Genomic DNA, 19,018 nt, shown 5'->3' with positions numbered 1-19,018 from the left:
TATTAGGAACATGAATTAGTATCGATATAATCATTCATTTTCACTCTGAACATGCTGACGCTGTGAGGACAATGAATACCTGGCGACGAGGGGCGATGCGTGTACTTGTGTCACTGATTGTTCCCCCACACCCCGCCAACCCCTCCCTCCTTGTTCTGATATTGTTCTCCCCACCTCCCTGTCAACCCCTGCCTCCCTGCTCTGACATTATGTTCTCCTACACCCTGCCAACCCCTATCGTCCCTGCTCTGATATTTTGTTCTCCCCACCTTCCTGTCATTCCCTGCCTCGCTGCTCTGACATTATGTTCATTCCACACCCCTGCCAATCCCTCTCCTCCCCATTCTGATATTTTGTTAACCCATCTCTGTCATCCCCTGTCCTTCCCACTCTGACATTGTTCTCCCCACCTCCCTGTCATCCCCTCGCTCCTCTTTCTCAAATATCCTCCATTTACCACAGCTGTTACAAATATAAACATCACTATTGAATCAGATACCAGCCCTGCTCTACCTTTCAATATGAAAAACATAGGCATTGACTTGCTTATGATTAAACAGTAAAATGTATTTGCAGCATTGAAATGATAGAAAAAAAGCTGTGTGGTGAGTACAGTAATAAATATCCTCATTTTGGCATGGATTTGTTAAACTAAATGTTGCTATAGATACCGCACACACACACACACACACACACGTCCATTTTCAGTGTGGGTTCCCGTGTGTCCTGCGGGAGGAGGCGACACGCAGCCAGACACACGAGACACAAAAATCGCATTTCGTCAAATTTTCCGTCAGTTGGTTTCATCACGTTCTATATTTTATGCCTGAGTTATTTTCCGGAATTTGGTGAATACAGTGGTCCGCGTGGCGAGGGAATTTGTGAACTGGGCAGGAGAGCGTTGAGGATGGACAGGAAGATAGAGACTGACAGACAGACAGATTTACATTCACACACACACACACACACACACACACACACACACACACACACACACACACACACACACACACACACACACACACACACACACACACACTTCCGTCAATACATCCATTTATACATATTTACATACATATCTATATACAGACAGACAAACAGACAGACAGACAGACAGAAATTATTGATGCTTCGACAGATAATCAAACACAAGAGAGACTGGCAGCGCACACACACACACACACACACACACACACACACACACACACACAGGCGGATAGTCAGACAGACAGACAGACAGACGAAGAGACAGACAAGTTATTTCCTGTAGATACTTAACGAAACTTTCAATGATACTTTGGTAAATAGAAATGCTTTAAATCTACAAATACGTTACTATTGATAACTGCAGACTTACCTGACAGTATTTACTTACCAACACTTTAACTTTCCCTTGACGCGTCTTAAATGATTATGCTCCGTGATATCATTGTTATTCTAAAAGTGAGATTCAGTTTTTCTTTTTCTTTTTTTTTTCCCACGCTTGTCATTTCATCCGCTCCAGCAAATACTTTTAGTTGCTTTTTTTGTACAATATTTGTTTTCCTCTCAATGCAATAAAAGCTCTGAAACTAATTGTCTGCATGTTGTGTGTGTGTGTGTGTGTGTGTGTGTGTGTGTGTGATTGGCGTTTCATTTACTAGATACTTTTGATGAATTTTGGCAAATTATTTATAGCACGTGGATCTGTTATTATTGTGTTGCTTCCCTCGCTGCACCGGGAGGCTATCACCCTTTGTCACTAATACGAGGCAGTAACTTTTGTACCGAGTAATTGAAGCTCGGAAAGTAATGAACTACTCTTTTACGAACAGAAGAAAAGGCTTCATTTTCACAGAATAACAAAGGGAGTAAGACTTAAAAAAAAAAAAAAAGAAACAAAGAAACAAAGCTTCACGGAATAATTGACTGACATACAAAAAAAAGCAGCTTAAATTTCACGGAGTAATGAAGTGACACCGAATACCTTGTGTAAAAAAAATACGACAGATCTGGGAACAATCGCATCAGTAAAAGAAAGCACCATTAAACTCTAATTCAAACTGCCTCGTGTCGAACTGCCATTCATAACACAAAATATACGATTAATACACGTTTAGTCAGAGCGGAGCTTAAACTATAAACACCTATTTTATAATTATTGGCGTATTTATACACGAAAACCTGCATTTAATGAACTTACTGCAGACAAAAATAGTTGAAACTCCCCTCAGACCTTGTCCTCGCCGCGCCCCAGTCAGGAAGCGACACTGAAGGGGATCAATATTCCTCAGGGGGCGAAGGCTGGAGGCGCTGGGAGCTGCTCAAGGTGCTGGGAGGCGGACCCGAGGCGAGGAGAAAGGGAAGGTTAGAGGAGGGAGGGAGGAAGAGGGAGTTTAGGGAAGAGAAGGATCTTGGAGGAGAGAAGACGAACTGGAGATTGTTCGACTCTTGACCAGCAGGGGCACAGGAAACGCAGGTAACAGTGCAGGTGTTTATTCACAGAAGGTGTGAACAGAAGGCTGGAGGTAGGTGATCTCCCGGCGCCAGGCCGCGCACTTCCACTTAACACTTATGACTGAAGCCTAGCTCGTTCACTCATACACGTATTCATGCCTCACACAAGTCTCGCTCATTCACTCGTTCACACAACTAGCTAACAACCACACACCTCCCCCGAGACATAAGGAAGATTCCTTATCTTTGTTATGGCTACCGTAACACATGAAACAAAGTTACAATGATTGAAGTACAGAAAACACGGTACATATACACAAAACAAACACAGCGTACAATGAACACGTACGACTAATCGTAGGTGCTACGGTGCCACCGCACCTGCAGTCGTCTCGGCTCCCTACGCTGTCGGCTGCTTCGACGCTCTGGTTGCTCTCGGCCACGGTGTACCCCGTTACCCTGATGCTCCGGGCTGCCGGGATGGTGGTGTTCCTCGTGACCCTGATGCTGAAGCGCTGCACCGCCATGAGCGGTGTGCTGCTCGACAGGAAGGGGAGCAAGAGGTCTGTGTGGGCGTAGGTGTCTTCTATTACGCCACATCACGCGACCGCTGCCCATCTTGATGAGGTAGTCTCTCCTTCGCCCAACAGCCACGATGACACCCAGGCGATCCCAGAGGCCTGTCGTGTGATCTTGAACGTCGACGTGGCCACCGAGGTGCAGGAGAGGAAGAGTACGGGCGGACGCGTCGTGGCGAAGTTTCGCTTTCTTCCTCAGTCGCTCTGCCTTGGCGTCGCACTCATCAGCAGCGCGCTGCCACTGCTGAGCGTATGAGCGATGATGAGCCGGGACACAGGACCTCATAGGATGACCGAAGAGGACTTGTGCTGGTGATCGCCCTTCCGCCCTCGGAGTGTTGCGCAGTTCCAGCAACCCGCGAGCGAACGCATCCTCGTCCAGGTGTCCCTGCTGTGTGGTCGTGAGGATCAGCTTCTTCACGGACTTGACCGCTGCCTCGGCGTGACCATTGGAGCGTGGATAATGAGGTGAAGATACACGATGCTCCACCCCCCATCGAGCCAGGAAGCGCCGTACCGATGAAGAAGTGAACTGCGGTCCACCGTCAGTCCTCAGGAGAACAGGCACGCCCGTGTCGGCGAACACACCCCGAAGGATACGAACGAGCTGATCAGCCGATGCTGGACGTGAGCATGCAGACACGTGAGGCCACCCAGACAAGCGATCTACATACACGAGGTATGTACGGCCTGCTGCGTGGAAGTAGTCTGCAGAAACTGACTCAAACACCCTGCTGGGTGTGTCCGTGTCCTGCCAGAGAGGTTCGTTGGCTTGGCTTGGTAGGAGTGGACGGCATAGTGAGCATCCAGAAACGACGTTCTCAACGTCTCTGTCCATACCAGGCCAGTACACCGTTTGTCGGGCCCGTCGCTTGGTGCGCTCCATCCCCTGATGACTGTCATGGAGTCGCTCTAGTGTTTCTCGGCGGAGGCTGTGAGGAATAAGAAGCCTCGGCCCGTAAACCACCAGGTCGTCGTCTACGGCCAGCAGACTGCGCACCGGCCAGTACGTACGCAAGCGGTGATCGAGGTCGTGGCAATGATCAGGGAAGCCCTCGATGATGACGTTCTTGAGCAAGCAGTACTCCCCGTCTCTTGCTGCTGCGGCACGTACCATTTCCACAGTCTGATCCTGGAGTGGTGCTAAGCGGACGCCGTCCTCATTGGTGGCAGATAACGCTGAGATGACCGCTGAGTGGAGAGGGTCGAGGTCACCAGAAGTAGCAGCATCCTCTTCCTCCACTGGGTCCTGTACTGGAGCACGTGAGAGGGCGTCGGGCACACAGTGTGTCGATCCCTTTTGCCAGCTTGCTGTGAAAGAATACTGAGCAAGCTTCTCCCTCATGCGCTGCAGCCGCAGGTTCTCTATTTCTCCCAACAACTTGCTATTGAGGAGAGGTATCAGCGGGCGGTGGTCGAGCACTAGATCGAAGTGAGGGAGTCCTTTCAGGTAGGTGCCACATTTCCTGACTGCCCAGACGATTGCAGCCATTTCCAACTCTATTACTGCATAGCGGCTCTCTGTGTCTGTAACAAATCTTGACCCGCATTGCACCATCTTCCACTGGTCACTGTGCTTCTGCAGGAGAACGAATCCAAATCCGTGCATCCTTGAGGCGTCAGTCTGTAGCATCGTTGGTAATGATGGGTCGAAGTATGCCAAGACAGGTGGGCTGACGAGACACTGTTTCACCTTCTCAAACGCCTCTTCATGGTTAGGAGACCAGCACCAACTGTTCTTCGGGCGTAAGAGATCTCTGAGGGGTTGTGCAGCTGCAGCCACAGCAGGAGAAAAGCTTCCAAGCTGGTTTGTAAGACCCATGAATGATCGTAAGTCGGTGATGTGCTGTGGTCGTGGGAAGTCAGAGATTGCCTTAACTTTCTTTGAGTCTGTCGTGTAGCCTTGTCCAGAAACAGAGTAACCACAGTAATCTACCACTCTTTCCGCGAATGTAAACTTCTGTGGGTTGAGAGTGATGCCGTGCTGGTCACACCGCCGCACAATCTGAATGACATGGGCTAAGTGCGCACTGTAGGTGGAGTCATAGGCCAGGATGTCGTCCACGATCTTGATGGTGTTAGGTATGTCGCCGAGAGCTTGGTCTCCTCGACGGTTATACTCGTCTCCAGACGAGACGAGACCCATAACCGCTCGCCGAAACTTGTACCGACCCCAAGGTGTTATGAAGCAGGTTAAATCCTGGTCTTCTTCTCTAATGGGGACTTGAAAATACCCCATCTTGGCATCAAGAGTGGTGAACCAAACTGCTCCGGTCCCGATCGAGGCGATGGCGTCATGAGGTGAGCGCACTGGATACACGGGCCTCTTCACGTAACGGTTGAGTCGTGTCAGGTCAACACACAGCCTTACACCAGATGTCTTTTTTGGGACAGGCACGATGGGGTGGCACCATGCCGTAGGGTAGTCCACACTCTCGATGATTCCCTTGTTAAGCAGCTCTTCCAACTGGCTCTTAATTTCTTCACGCCAATTGTAAGGGATTGTACGAGATGCTGTTACGGCGAAGGGTCGAGCGTCGTCTGTCAACTCGATGGCCATGGATCCACCAGCCATTGCACGTAAACCTTCCTTTGCTTCGAAGACGCTGGGAAAGGCCTTGATCACAGCAGCAGCGTGCCCCGCACGCTGCTGTGGCGTTGGGTCGTAGGAATGAGGCCAGCTGATCACTTCTGTGGGCGTAGATAGAGGTGGCTGCGAGGCGGTCGGGTACTTGATGGAGCTGTTGCCGGTGTGCTGTTCTTCCCTGCGTAGCGGTCGGATTTGAGCCGGAAAATCTTCGGGGAGGATTCCGAGAGCGATGGAATCGTACCAGCTAAGCAGCGCCCCCTTCACCTCCTTCACCACGCTCACAACAGTCTCAGCTTCCCTGTCGCCCAGTTGCAAGTGCGACGAGAAAGTTCCTACACAGGTGAGGGGGTGATTACCGGCAGCATAAAGTCCATCACCATCAGCGGGCGCCAAGCTGGAGGGCGGGATTCCAAGGAGTGTTGCCGTGTCGAGGCCAATAACGGTCGTTTCGGCCCCAGAGTCAGGAGTCCACGTAATCTTGTCTCTTCCAGCGGGATGTGTGGCGGTAATGAGCACCTGGGGCGCAGGTCGTGCCGTCACCGTCTTTGTGTATACGCCTGATAAGAGCTGGTATACACTGGCACTGGCTCCCCGCCTCGGGCCTGCACCGCGATGAGGAGAGACAGTTGAGGAACTCCTCGAAGCTCCTCGTCGTTTCCTCACTGTCTGCTGACATACACTCGCAAAATGCCCTCTTTTCCCGCAGTTACGACACACTTTATCTATTGCCTGGCATCCCCTTTTGTCACTGCGACAATCTTTGCCACAACGATAACAGCCCGTGGGGCTTGAGCCCCCGAAACTGCCCTTCCTGTAGTTCGAGACAGCGTTCACACCATGGCTCGAAGAGTGAGAGCCGCCCCTTAGTACTGCACTACACTGGTTAGCGCTCTCTGATGCTCTGCAAATATCTATGGCGTTTTCAAGGGTGAGTTTCTTGTTTTCCAGCATGCGTTTCAGAGCCACTTCGTCTCGTGTCCCAACGACAATTCTGTCACGCAGCTGATGGTTTATGCACTGGTCGCAAAAGTCACAGAAATTGGCGATTTCCTTTACAGCACATAAAAAGTCGTCAAAACCTTCTTGCGTTTCTTGCACGCGGGAGTAGAAGTCTCTTCTATCCATGATGATGTTGCGCTGGCTTCGCAGGTACTCACACATTGCATCGAGGATGGTTCTTAACTCCGCGTCTCTCGGTAAGCTTATCCCGTAGCGAAGTGTACGGGTCCACTCGTCGTCTAGGACAGCAGCGAGTGCCGCCCTCTGCTCAGCCAGGGAGAGACAGTCTATCCTGGCGAGGGTTACGTATCCTTCAAACTTATGGCGCCACGTGTCGAACTCACGTAAAGATGCTGACGCCGTTAAGTGAGGAATGATGGTGGCGGACGTCGGGAACCTCGCGCCCTGGGTAGACGTGCTGCGGGCTGTGGTTTCGCCTTCATTGCTCGCCGTGGTGCGACTGGGAGCTTGTGTCCCCACTCTCTCCAGCAGCTGGGTTAAACGCTCCTCGCGAGCCTGACTCTGCTCCGACTGTCGCGCTAGCAGAGCCTGACTCTGCTCCGACTGTCGCGCTAGCAGGGCAGCCAGCGCCTCCAACTGCTTCTCCATTCTGCGCCGTACCCACTGCAGCCTTGTCCTGATCCTACTCACTGCGCCATGTTCGACTCTTGACCAGCAGGGGCACAGGAAACGCAGGTAACAGTGCAGGTGTTTATTCACAGAAGGTGTGAACAGAAGGCTGGAGGTAGGTGATCTCCCGGCGCCAGGCCGCGCACTTCCACTTAACACTTATGACTGAAGCCTAGCTCGTTCACTCATACACGTATTCATGCCTCACACAAGTCTCGCTCATTCACTCGTTCACACAACTAGCTAACAACCACACAGAGATGAGAGAAGGGAAGGAAGAGGAAGGGATGGGAAGGTGAAGGAAGGGAAGGAAAGGGAGAGGAAGAGAAGGGGAGAAATGGAAGGGAAGGAATGGAAAAAAGGGAGGGAAAAGGAATGGAAAGGAAAGGAAGAGAAGGGGAGGGAAGGAAAGGAAAAAAGGGAAGGGAACAGAAGAGAAAAAAAGAGAGAGAAGGAAGGAAATTAAATGAAAGAAAAAAGGAAGGGAATGAAATTAAAGAAAAAAAAAGAGAAGAGAACGGAAGTGAAGGGGACGAAGCCAGAAGCTAGGAGGAAGGGAAGGGAGGGTTTGAGTAAGGTTGACCAAGAGGATGGAGGAGGAGAGGAGGGCTTAGAGTAAGGAGGTGAAAGGAGGAGGTTGAGGCAGAGGAAGAGGAGGAGGCAGAGTGAAGAGGAGCAAGAGAAGGTGAAATTGAAGGAGCAGAGTAAGAAAAGGTGGAAGGAAGACGAAGAAGTAGGAGAAAACGAAGGAACAGGAAGGGTAGGAGAGAGAGAGGGGGGAGAGGAATTGAAGGAGAGCGAAGGAGAGAAGAACAAAAAGAGAAAGAAAGAATACAAAAAACAGGATAGAAATAGTGAGGGAAATCCAACGAAAGCGAAGAATAAGGGAGAATAAGATAAGGAGATGGAAGGAAGGCGAAATAGAGAGAGCAAAGGAGAGAGACAGAAAGAGAAGAAGAACGAGAATGAAAGAGACTATGGCAATGAAACAAGAGGGAAACTAGGAAATAGAAATGAAGCCAAGAAATAAATACAGATAGAAACTTAATTGACTTCAGGGTGAAAGAGAACAATAGAGATCATAAAATAGAAAAAAAGAGGAAAATATGGTAAATAAATTAAGTAACGAATAGATAAATACTGATAAATATTTCATTGGCAGCCATGAAGGGAGGCCAGGAGGTGAGGCGAGCGGTGAACCAAAGACCCCACACACTACTGGCTTCTATGAAAAATGACTCCCTCAGGATCCCCAGTCACCTCAGAATTAACCGACGCATTTAATAACACTTCGGTAATGTACTGGTGTAATTAAGCGTTATTCCGGGTAATAGTGGAGGTGTCGCGACGAGGGGCGGACTTCGTTGTTTATGAAAGGTAGTGTACTTTCTCTTACCTCCCCGCTGCCTCCTGTCATGAGGGGCGCTGTGTTATTGTTGGCTTGATTTACCTAACCGTCATTACCTGCACACCTGTCCTTACAATCTTAATCGGTGCTCAGTTTTCCTTCTTCATAAATCAGTGTGTCTTAGTATCTTTTTTCTCACGTGTTCCTTTGTATTATGTATTCCCATTTCACTGGTGTCACTTATACTACATTCACATCTATTCTACTAATTTCACTGTCTTATTGTTTGTATCGTCTGTCTTTTCCCGATGCCGCCTCACACTTCGTACCCTTGAAAAATTGCTCAGATCCTCCCAAAAACTGTAATATCCGCCACTCATCCGTCGCCGCCTCGCACCTCACCCTTTCAAAAGTATCCCAACATTTCCAAGACTCGTAATATTCACTTCTCCCACCACCTTTAATCTCACCTCCTCAAACAATTACCAGTGTCCTTCTTAAACTTTCATATCCATCTTTCTCTTCACTTGTCATTTAATTAGGACAAAATTATGGGAATGAAAGATAAAAAAAAACATCGAACTTTTAAGCTTCATTATTGTAATTAGTCTCTCTACCTTTCATTTAATGTCACGCCAACCTCCGCTAAAGATTTCACTCAATAAAGTATCTTAAAGTATCGCTCTAAGGCGTTATAGATCAACATAACGACGCCCTTACACACACACACACACACACACACACACACACACACACACACACACACACACACACACACACACACACACACACACACACACACACACACACACACACGGAAACACAGAACCAGCTCATCGTATCTCTACCAAGCCTCCCAACACCTCCAATACTTTCACCCCTGCCTCCCTCTAGCCTTTCCCAGCCACCATATACCAAACTTCCTCCGTTTCTAAAGGGCGAGGGCTCCACTTTCCCCGAGGCTCAGCTCCCACGCACCGGCAGAGAGGCGTCACGGGGAGTTGAAAGATGGTGTCAAGTATAAATCACGTATCGAAAAGGCCTCCAGCGTTATCTAGAAACCATTGATTGTCCGCCGATATCTGTTTCTCTCTCTTTGACGTCGCTTACCCTTTTATTTATCTTATCTACTCATCGATGTGTGCGGAGGGGTCCCAGCGGTTCATATCAAGGTGGAAATGTTTGCTGCGCCATTTCGTCTCTTCTACTGAAAGGCGGAAGAGCGTGCAAATACGTCCTCGAATTTTGGGGTATTTTTATATTCAGTGTTTTGAAATTCACGTCAACAGGAAAATTAAGGAAAGAATGAAAAGAAAAAAAGTTTAATTAGTTCCTGATGGTGAAAAAAAAAAAGGAAGATTCACCTGAATTTTTAGGGGGGATGTCTAAACGTGTTCCGGTAGACACGTGCGTGCAGTGAACGGCTCAAGGGTTACTGGTTAATGGAGTGAGCCTCTGCATCACCACCATTCAGCGAGACACGTATGGAATCCATAACACCTCGCCCCCCCACCAAAAAAAAAAAAGGAGAAAAGGAAACACCAGTCGGCAATAAATACCCTGAATTTACATCATCGCCTCGAGAGTGTGTTGCCAGTGTGAAGCAGCTCTGACACCCTTCCTTCACCCGCCAGTGTCTTAAAAGTGCGTGTCCTTTAGTGTGAAGCAGTCCTAACACCTCGCTCTCACCCATCAATGTCCTGTAGTGTGTCTCCTAGTGTGAGGCGGCTTCTTTTACCATTTCTTCACCCCACCAGGTTCCTAAGGGTGTGTGTCCCCTTGAGTGAAGCGGTTCTGACACCCCATCCTTACGCACCAGTGTCCTAAGTGTGTATGTCCCCTGAAGCGGCTCTTACACCCCGCCTCACCACACTAGTTATCTTCCTTATGAGTGATGTTAGCGTCACAAATGAATGCCATCAAGGGAGTGAGGAATATACGCCAGGAAATAAATGAGCCTTACGTTGGCTTTGCGTTCTCTTCACCTTTTGTCCTTCTTCCTTTGTGCTCCGCCTCCCGTGCTCACTGCGAGAAACACCGTCGACAAACAAGACCAAAAAAGCCGCACACCGGCCAGGCACTCACCGTTGTTGTTAAAAGTCGAGTGCTTTTGTCTTCAGTGGCTCAGCAAATCGATGTTTTTTTTTTCTATCTTGGTTGAGTCTCCTTGTCTTTTCTGCTCAGTCACAAAGCTGCATTCCATAACTCTTCCACATAAGGTTTGGTGTTCTACTACTTTTATTTATAATTTTGAGTGGGTGTTTTAAGCTGAAGTATTTTGTCTGCGCTGGTGTGGTTTTCTGTGAGATATTTGTCCCTTGTGTTTCTCATTCACATATGATCCCAAACCAAATCAGTCACCTTAAAATTTCCCTGTAATTTACTTTTTTCCACCTGCATATTAGACGACAATTCTGCTTTTTCTTTGAGGCCAGACTCATGAAAAACAAATAAAAAAGGTAAACACAACACAGGTAAAGGCATTTCTTCTGCCAATAAACACGCTTACTGATCTCTTTGTTAATTAAGTCACCACGACAACGTAATGAGATACAGACGACACGACCTTCTGGACACCAAACATACGTAGAGATTGACTAATTTAATTACTGACGCCGCTACGAGATCTAGCTGACCTGACGAGTACTAACACACACACACACACACACACACACACACACACACACACACACACACACACAAATAGATAACAAGTACATGACACAGTTGCACCCATTGATAAAAAAGGAAGAGGAGCATATCAGATTTCTTTAGCTTCTAGAGACAACCAACTCTTGAATGGACATTTACAAAGGACAATGGGTATAATAGACAGGAGCGTGTATGGAGCGGCGCAGAGGGGGAGGCTCTGAATACCTGCACAGAAAGGGATATGTTTGTCGTGGGTGACGTGGAGAGAAAGAGAGGTGTGACTGATTAATGAAGACCAACAGGCTCACGTGGGGTTTGTATGGAGGTAGGGTTGTATGGGAAGGGACACAAACAAAGATAAAGTGGAGAGTAGTAGTAGTAGTAGTAGTAGTAGTAGTAGTAGTAGTAGTAGTAGTAATGGTAGCATGAGTAGTAGTAAATGAAAATTGTATAAAGAAGAAACTAGCCAGAGAATAAGGGTAAAGAAAGAACTACGTTATAATAACAAGAGAGTTTCCATGCGAGCAGTAATATTAGTTTAATCATATACCTTCACAAGACTTAGTGATACCTGACAGGACGTACCAGAGCCTAATTAAGTTACCTGACCAGTCTAACCTGGATTACTGCTTTAATTATCTTCCCGGGCTGTGTGATTTTATTTGTTTATTTACTATAACACAATAATAAAAAAAAAAAATATTTTCCCTTAGACTTTTTCCCAATAATGACACTAACTCCCCCTCTTTGACCTGTTTCCCCCTTCGAATCCCCTTCTGTATATTTTCCTTGATTTATTTCCCCTGCATATTTTTTTCCCTCCAGCGGCTCCCCCTCGACCTATTTTTTCCCCTCGATATTTTTCCTCCTAACCATCTCTCCCTCCAAACATTTTTTCCTCACTCCTATATCTAACCACCTTGTGTAGCCAAATTTAGCTTCGATCACCGTGTCGTTATCACAAACCAGGGAGAAATATTCACAGGCAAAAATGAGCAGAGGGGGAATCTGTCAAAAGGGAGATTGTCAGTGTAAGTGAAAAATGTCCGTGGAAATGTGACCTCAGGAAGAATGACTGATCTCATTTACCTGACCCGAAGTGGCGTGGCCTTGACGTGCCCGATGATGCCTCCCGCTGTGATCTGTCCTATCCCGCCTGACTGAGCTGCCTTGACGCTTAAATTCATGCACGTGCTCCTCAATTTTTTTTTCTTCCTCACAATTTCCGACAACTTACGTCCTTCACTGTACGTCATTTTACTTATACCAAACAAACACAAACATACATGTGTGTCTGACGGTATAAAACTGTGAATAGAACGAAATAGTCATAATTACATCAATTCATGTGTTACTTGTACCAAATGGCGTTATGAGCACGCTGAAATTAATTTAATTACAATAATATTAAATGCTCATGGAACTGCACTGTACTTACACGCTATTATTCAAAGTATTTATAAATCCCCTGCTACGTAATTATAAGCGAGTGTTGTGTCCCGTAATAGGTAACAAGGCTATTATTGTTAAGCCAGTATTAATCAAGCATGTACTGCCTCTCAACTACAGACTTAACGAACTGCCATTAAATGATTCCAATGTCATTACCGAACAAGCTGTTTATCCCACGGGTTTATAGGTCCTTTTGCTTCATAATTACGTAGTCCTTATGCTGTCAAAGTTTGCTAATTCAGTTTGGTCTAATCAGTCATTAAATGGCAAACTTGTCATTACGCAACAAGCTTTTATATTTAAGTGTTTTTTAATCTTTTGCCTTTTAAATTATATATATGAATGTGTGTGTGTGTGTGTGTGTGAGAGAGAGAGAGAGAGAGAGAGAGAGAGAGAGAGAGAGAGAGAGAGAGAGAGGTGAATATATTTGTTAATCCAATGATGATGACCATATGTTTCCTATTATAAATTCCCTTTGGATTGAGAATCCCCCCTCCCCTTACATTGCTGCTCCCTTTACAGAAATTTCCCTTCTCGTCTTCAGTATTTTTTCTTGCCATTCCTCCCTTAACAGTTTCCTATACAGATCCCTCTACAGTTTTCTACAGTCAAATACTTTAGTTTCATCTTTCTTTAGATCCCCTTTAGAATAACAAACCTTTTCCCATACAATACAGCTTCTCTATATAATTTCCCCTCCAGCTCATCCCATAGTTTCCCGTTCAGCCTCTCCTCTAACGGCCCTTCCATTAGTTCCCCTCTATTATTCTCCCTTTAGCAATCCACCGTCAGTTTCCTACAGTAATTTCCCCTACAGAACCCTCCCTTCCAAATCCTGGTGTCTAGACTGAACTTCGCAGCGCCAACACCCATACAGCGGTGCGCGAGACAAGTGGAGGTGAGTAATAGTCAAAGTTCAACACCATTAGCGAGCGAGTCTAACTGAGCGGAGCGGCCGAAGCAGTGCAGGAGGAGGAGGAGGAGCAGGAGGGGAGAACACATTATCATTTCAGCTCGGTAGTGTGTGTCCCCCCGCTCCTTAGACGCTCAAGAAAGGGGTACTAGAGTTCTTAGTGAGGGATACTTCTATGTTTGTCTGTTGATTGTACTGTGGGTGATTCACATGATCGAAGAAAGAGAGAGAGAGTGAAAGTGTGCGTGTGTGTGTGTGTGTGTGAGAGAGAAAGGTTATTACGAGGCTGGTATACAATATTGTGTCAGGAAAATCAGTTCATTGTACGAAATTACGTCAAAGTGGACGACACATTTACCTAACTAATTGGTGTCCTTAGCCATTCAGGTAGCGCCCCTCCCCTCCTGCCTTCCGTCTTTCCTTCCTCCTCGTTCTCGCCTCGTTCTCATCGTTCCTTCCTTCCTTCCTTCCTTCCTTCCTTCTTTTCGTCTTTCCTTCATCCTCGTTCTTGTCGTCTTCGGCCTCGTCCTCTTGTTTTTCTTTTCGTTCTTGTCTTTGTCCTCTTACGCGCCTCTTCTTTCCATTCTTCCTTCTTTCCTTCCCGCTTTCGGTCTTCCTTTCCTTCTCGTTATCCTCTTCCTCGGCCTCGTCCTCCTCTTTTCGTTCTCGCCTTCTTCTTCGTCTTTTCTTTCCTTCCTTCTTTCCTACGTTGAGACTTGCCTTCCTTCTCGTTATCCTGGTCGTTGGTTTCATCATTTTCTTTTCCTTCACCCTGCTATTCGATCACCTCAGGGCGCCTGTATCAGGTAGCTTCCTAGATTAAAATACCTTGGCCTGTTTTTTTTTACCCCTCGACTGCCTTCTTCCACTGATGCATTGCGATGGATTCACACCTGATTAGCTTCCCACTACCTGTATCTACCTGTATAAGTAAAGGAAGGAGGAAGGTTGCATGACGTTTAAATGCTAACTTATTACAGGCAGCCAGCAAACATTAAGAGCAGGAGGAAGTAGACTCGATACAAAGGCGAATCCTGTGACTGTTATTGCACTGAGCTGATCTAGTGACGCTTAATAATGTTATTTAATAAGATAATCATAATTTGGCCACCGAACGAGACTCGGTGTTACAAAATATATCCTGTTTAACTCTCTCTTATTATGATATGAAACAAGTAACAGCAACAGAAGTAATGCATGAAATCTTTTAAGGATCTACAAGAAATAAGAGGATTAAAAAAGAGTAGATTTTGCCATTTCTATCCAGTTTAAAGATTGCAGGTGGCTGTACAGTAAGTAAAAATGTTTCAGAGTGAATGGTAATTATGGAAAGATATACCAAATAGCAGTCAAAGGTTTAAATAGAGAGACAAAAAAAAAATTGGAAGGACGTGAAATTGCACTTGGAAAAAAGGCTCTACTGTTGAGCACTCATTTGACTGTTTTACTTATTTAGATACTCAAGGCCTAGCACTTCAATCACATACTTAATTAAGATTGTAAAGTGTACAAGAATGGCAATGATAACTCCGGGCAGGGACGTGACAAGACCGTGACATCGCATTTAGACACGCCACTGTTACTTAATCTTCTCTCAGAATTCTTATAACCGCGACAAGTACATTAGGTTCTTAATAACGCGCGAAGCGAGAGACAGAACAAGAAAATAGCGAGGTGTTGCTTTCTCCTTCTGAAATACGAGCAGGAGTAAAGATGTTGATGCCAAAAGCCGGGATGCAATATATCGCGTTAATACCCCGCCGCCTCGCGTGTCGCTGGCCATGCTTGGGACAACTGTGTGTCTCGACAGGCCTCATAAGTATTGCTGGTGATACTTAACACGACTCAATAGTGCTTGGAATAACTGTATATGAACCTTTCCAGGAATACTAGGTGTAGCATGCCGACGCACGCACGCGCGCGCTCGCACACACACACACACACACACACACACACACACACACACACACACACACACACACACACACACACACACACACACACACACACACACACACACACACACACACACACACACACACACACACACTGTCCATGCTTCACTTAAAGTATTTTTTCTCAGCAGTTAGTGTCAAGCAAGAAATTCCAATATTCCGAGTACCAGCGCCCGTGGCCCGCGTGCGTCCAGTACTGGCGTCTGGCTCCCACCTGGGCGGGGCGCGGCCCTCCAGGGTGCATGACCTTTGTAGATTAAGGAATAATTGCATTTGATAATTACATTTAATCGAGCAGTTATATAGTCTTCTTAAGGGAGACTCTACGTAAATAACGGGTCACTCCACGTTAGTCTCATTTCGTTGAATCAACTATTATGTTGTTAAGGAAATAATTGGTTACCTGGCGTTGTGCTGCAGATACAGAGGCATTCAGGCGTGCTGCTTGTGCACGAAAAATTCTAGTGATAAAATGAGTGTGTCTGTGTGTGTGTGTGTGTGTGTGTTTGTGTGTGTGTGTGTGTGTGTGTGTGTGAATACTAGAGAAAACACAAATATGCGAAATAACAACAATGATGGAATAAAACTGAAATAGTACTTTAAATAACGTAAACTTGAATAACAAAATCTTTGTCGCTAAATTCCTCCAAGACAATAACATGTTTACTTTTAAAGGCAGGTGATTGAGATGAGGCGCCGCGCCTTGTCTCATTGTGGGAACAACAATACAGAGGAGAGAGTTATTAGTTCCTTTGCTCCGTCCCTTTTAGTTGTCTTTTATGATGCCCAGGGAAGGCTGTGGCATTGTTCCCCCGGCCTGGCCATGGAGTTCACGTCGAGGCAGTCCCTCCAGCCAGTATAACAGTAGTAGTAGTAGTAGTAATAGTAGTAGTAGTAATAGTAGTAGTAGTAGTAGTAGTAGTAGTAGCAGCAGTAGTAACACTAAGAATTTTGTTTTTTTAGCAATAGAATTATTAACTTTTCTTCAACAAAACAATGCAGTTTTACCTACCTTAAAACTGTTAGATTTCATATCATTGCAATGCTTAATTAATGATAAGCTGATAACCTTAAGGCTGAACCGCAGTGAGTAATATTAATATTGGTTATAGTAGTAGTAGTAGTAGTAGTAGTAGTAGTAGTAGTAAGTAAAGATTATATAAAAACAATAGTAATAACAACAAGAACAACAACAACAACAACAACAAGAATAGTAACAATAAACATTAACTTGGTAAAACACTCACCTTCCTGGCGGAGCAACACAAAACAGTCATGCTCGAAAAATAATGTAGCTATTTCTCTCTCTCTCTCTCTCTCTCTGTCCAGCAATCACACACAGCACTCACGGGTGGCATTACCGTGGACGAGTGCCATGCAATAACAACACAGTGCCATGGGTGTTGCAGTGCGGTTCCATCGATTATTTCATCAGGTGAGCCATTCAACTTTTCTAAGCCGTGGTAATATCCTGCCCTGCATTGCTTCCCTTTCCTACTAACTACATGGAAGAGAAAGTTGCTTCAAATATTTAACAGCAGAGGGTTACAGTTGATATGTGACGAGATTGCTAAAAGTACTATATTCGTGTGAGTTTTACATTACGTTTAACTATAAAATGCGCTGAGGAAGAACTAGGTGGTGAAATAAAAAAATAAAAACTCCGTCTACTTGTTGCTTCCTAAGATGAAAAATTAATAAAAAAAAAGTTGGAGAATGAATAATAAATAGTATACGTATAGAACATAAGGTGAGGAAAGCTGCAAGAAGCCATCATGTCTACACGTGGTAGTCTCAGTATGAAACAAACCTATTTCTACTTATCATACTCATCCATAAGTTTGTCTGATCTATTTTTTAAAGCTTCCTGATGAATCAATAATAACAGCTGGATTACTGTTCTATTCATCTACTACTCTATTTGAAAAGCAATTCCTTCCCATCTTTCTTTTAAATCTAATCTTATCAAGCTTGTACCCATTATTTATTGGTCTATCATGATTGCTTATGTTGACTTTCCTCACACCATGTAAGTTGAAAAGTTGTTTTTTGCTATTACTTGTGATAGTATGTTGTCTCATAAACTATTTGATGTTCTATAAAACCTTGACTGCTTTTACATGTGTTCTGTACAATCATTAACAGTTTAAGAGCTTTATTTAGAACGGGGTTTTCAATATTTCTATTTTTTGGGAGGAAGAGGTGGGATAGAGAGAAGGGGGATAAAAAGAAGGTGAAAAACAGAAAGATAGTGGGAGAAGGATTATTTCCGGAGAAAAGGAAATATGGAAATAGCTTTCTTCTTACCATAAAAAAATGAAGTATGCCATTTTTTAGTGTACTTTTTACCTGTTTTTCACATACTACTTAGTCGCTTGTAAAACCTTAGCATTGTTTGATAATATCCGTGCTTTATTCACACAGTACGTAGACAAAACAGAGTGATAAAACGTTAGCATTGCTTGATAATATCCGTGCTTTATTCACACAGTACGCAGAAGAAACTGAGTGATAATGATGCAACACTCACGCAATGGCTACTTAAGATAACCAAATATGCAGTGATGAGATTCTGAACACGCATTTTCCAGTAACCCATTCACCAAACACAGGCAAGACAATACACAATGGAAATAATGGAACGAAACTCACACAGTATTAAGATAACGCAAAACTGCTTAATAACAAGATTTAGCTCGGTAATTTTCTTCGTCACAATGTAAACGTGCGCAAGAACAAGATAAAGAACACGAACTTCCTCTCTTTTCAACACATGTATTCCGTAATAATGCGAAGAGAGGGCGAATCTTTTCTTCCCGGCAGCTGAGGAAAGGAGAGCATGTTGGCGTGACGCGTTTTAATATCCACCGTGTTGTTTCACTCATACACTTGCAAAAATAGCACTAAAAGCACGCATTTCCTCGGCAGCACTCATTAAGGCCCCATAAAGGTCTTGTGCTGCCTGGCGACTCCCACCAAGATGAGGCGAGTGAAAGGCGATAACGAGGAGTTTACGGAGGCGTGTGGAGTCTTAGTACAGGAGGAGGTGCGGTGGCAGGAACTGGGAGGGATGTAGAGTATGCATTAGGGAGGTGTTGGGAAGGGAAGGCGTTGATGTAGCGTTGTAGAGGGATTGAGGAATAGGAAATACAAAACAAGAGTAAGTTGAGGAAGTACTTATGAGGTAGGTGCGAGAAAGAGACTCTGTGACGTGTGGGAGATGTTGAAGGAAGTGGGAGGGATGTAGAGTATGCATTACGTAGGTGCTGGGAAGGGAAGGCGTTGATGTAGCGTTGTAGAGTGATTGGGGAATAGGAAGTACAGAACAAGGGTAAGTTGAGGGAAGCACTTATGAGGCAGAGACTGTGACGTGTGGGAGATGTTGAGATTTGGGAGATGAAAAGAGTTGACAGGAAAGCGTTGAAGAATCTGAAGGTTAGGAGAATTTTTATAGTTTTACAGAAG

At 45.4% G+C, this 19,018-nt stretch overlaps 1 long non-coding RNA gene across 1 annotated transcript in view; it reads left to right on the top strand.

Annotated features, from left to right (window-relative positions):
- LOC135113909 (uncharacterized) overlaps positions 1–19,018 on the top strand; it is a 132,193-nt gene that overhangs the window by 97,065 nt on the left and 16,110 nt on the right. The window lies entirely within an intron of this gene.

This window comes from Scylla paramamosain, chromosome 26, assembly GCF_035594125.1.
Source record: "Scylla paramamosain isolate STU-SP2022 chromosome 26, ASM3559412v1, whole genome shotgun sequence".
In the NCBI taxonomy this organism is placed as follows: domain Eukaryota; kingdom Metazoa; phylum Arthropoda; class Malacostraca; order Decapoda; family Portunidae; genus Scylla; species Scylla paramamosain.
Note: the sequence above shows the minus strand (reverse complement) of the source record. Positions and strands in the feature narration are given on the sequence as shown.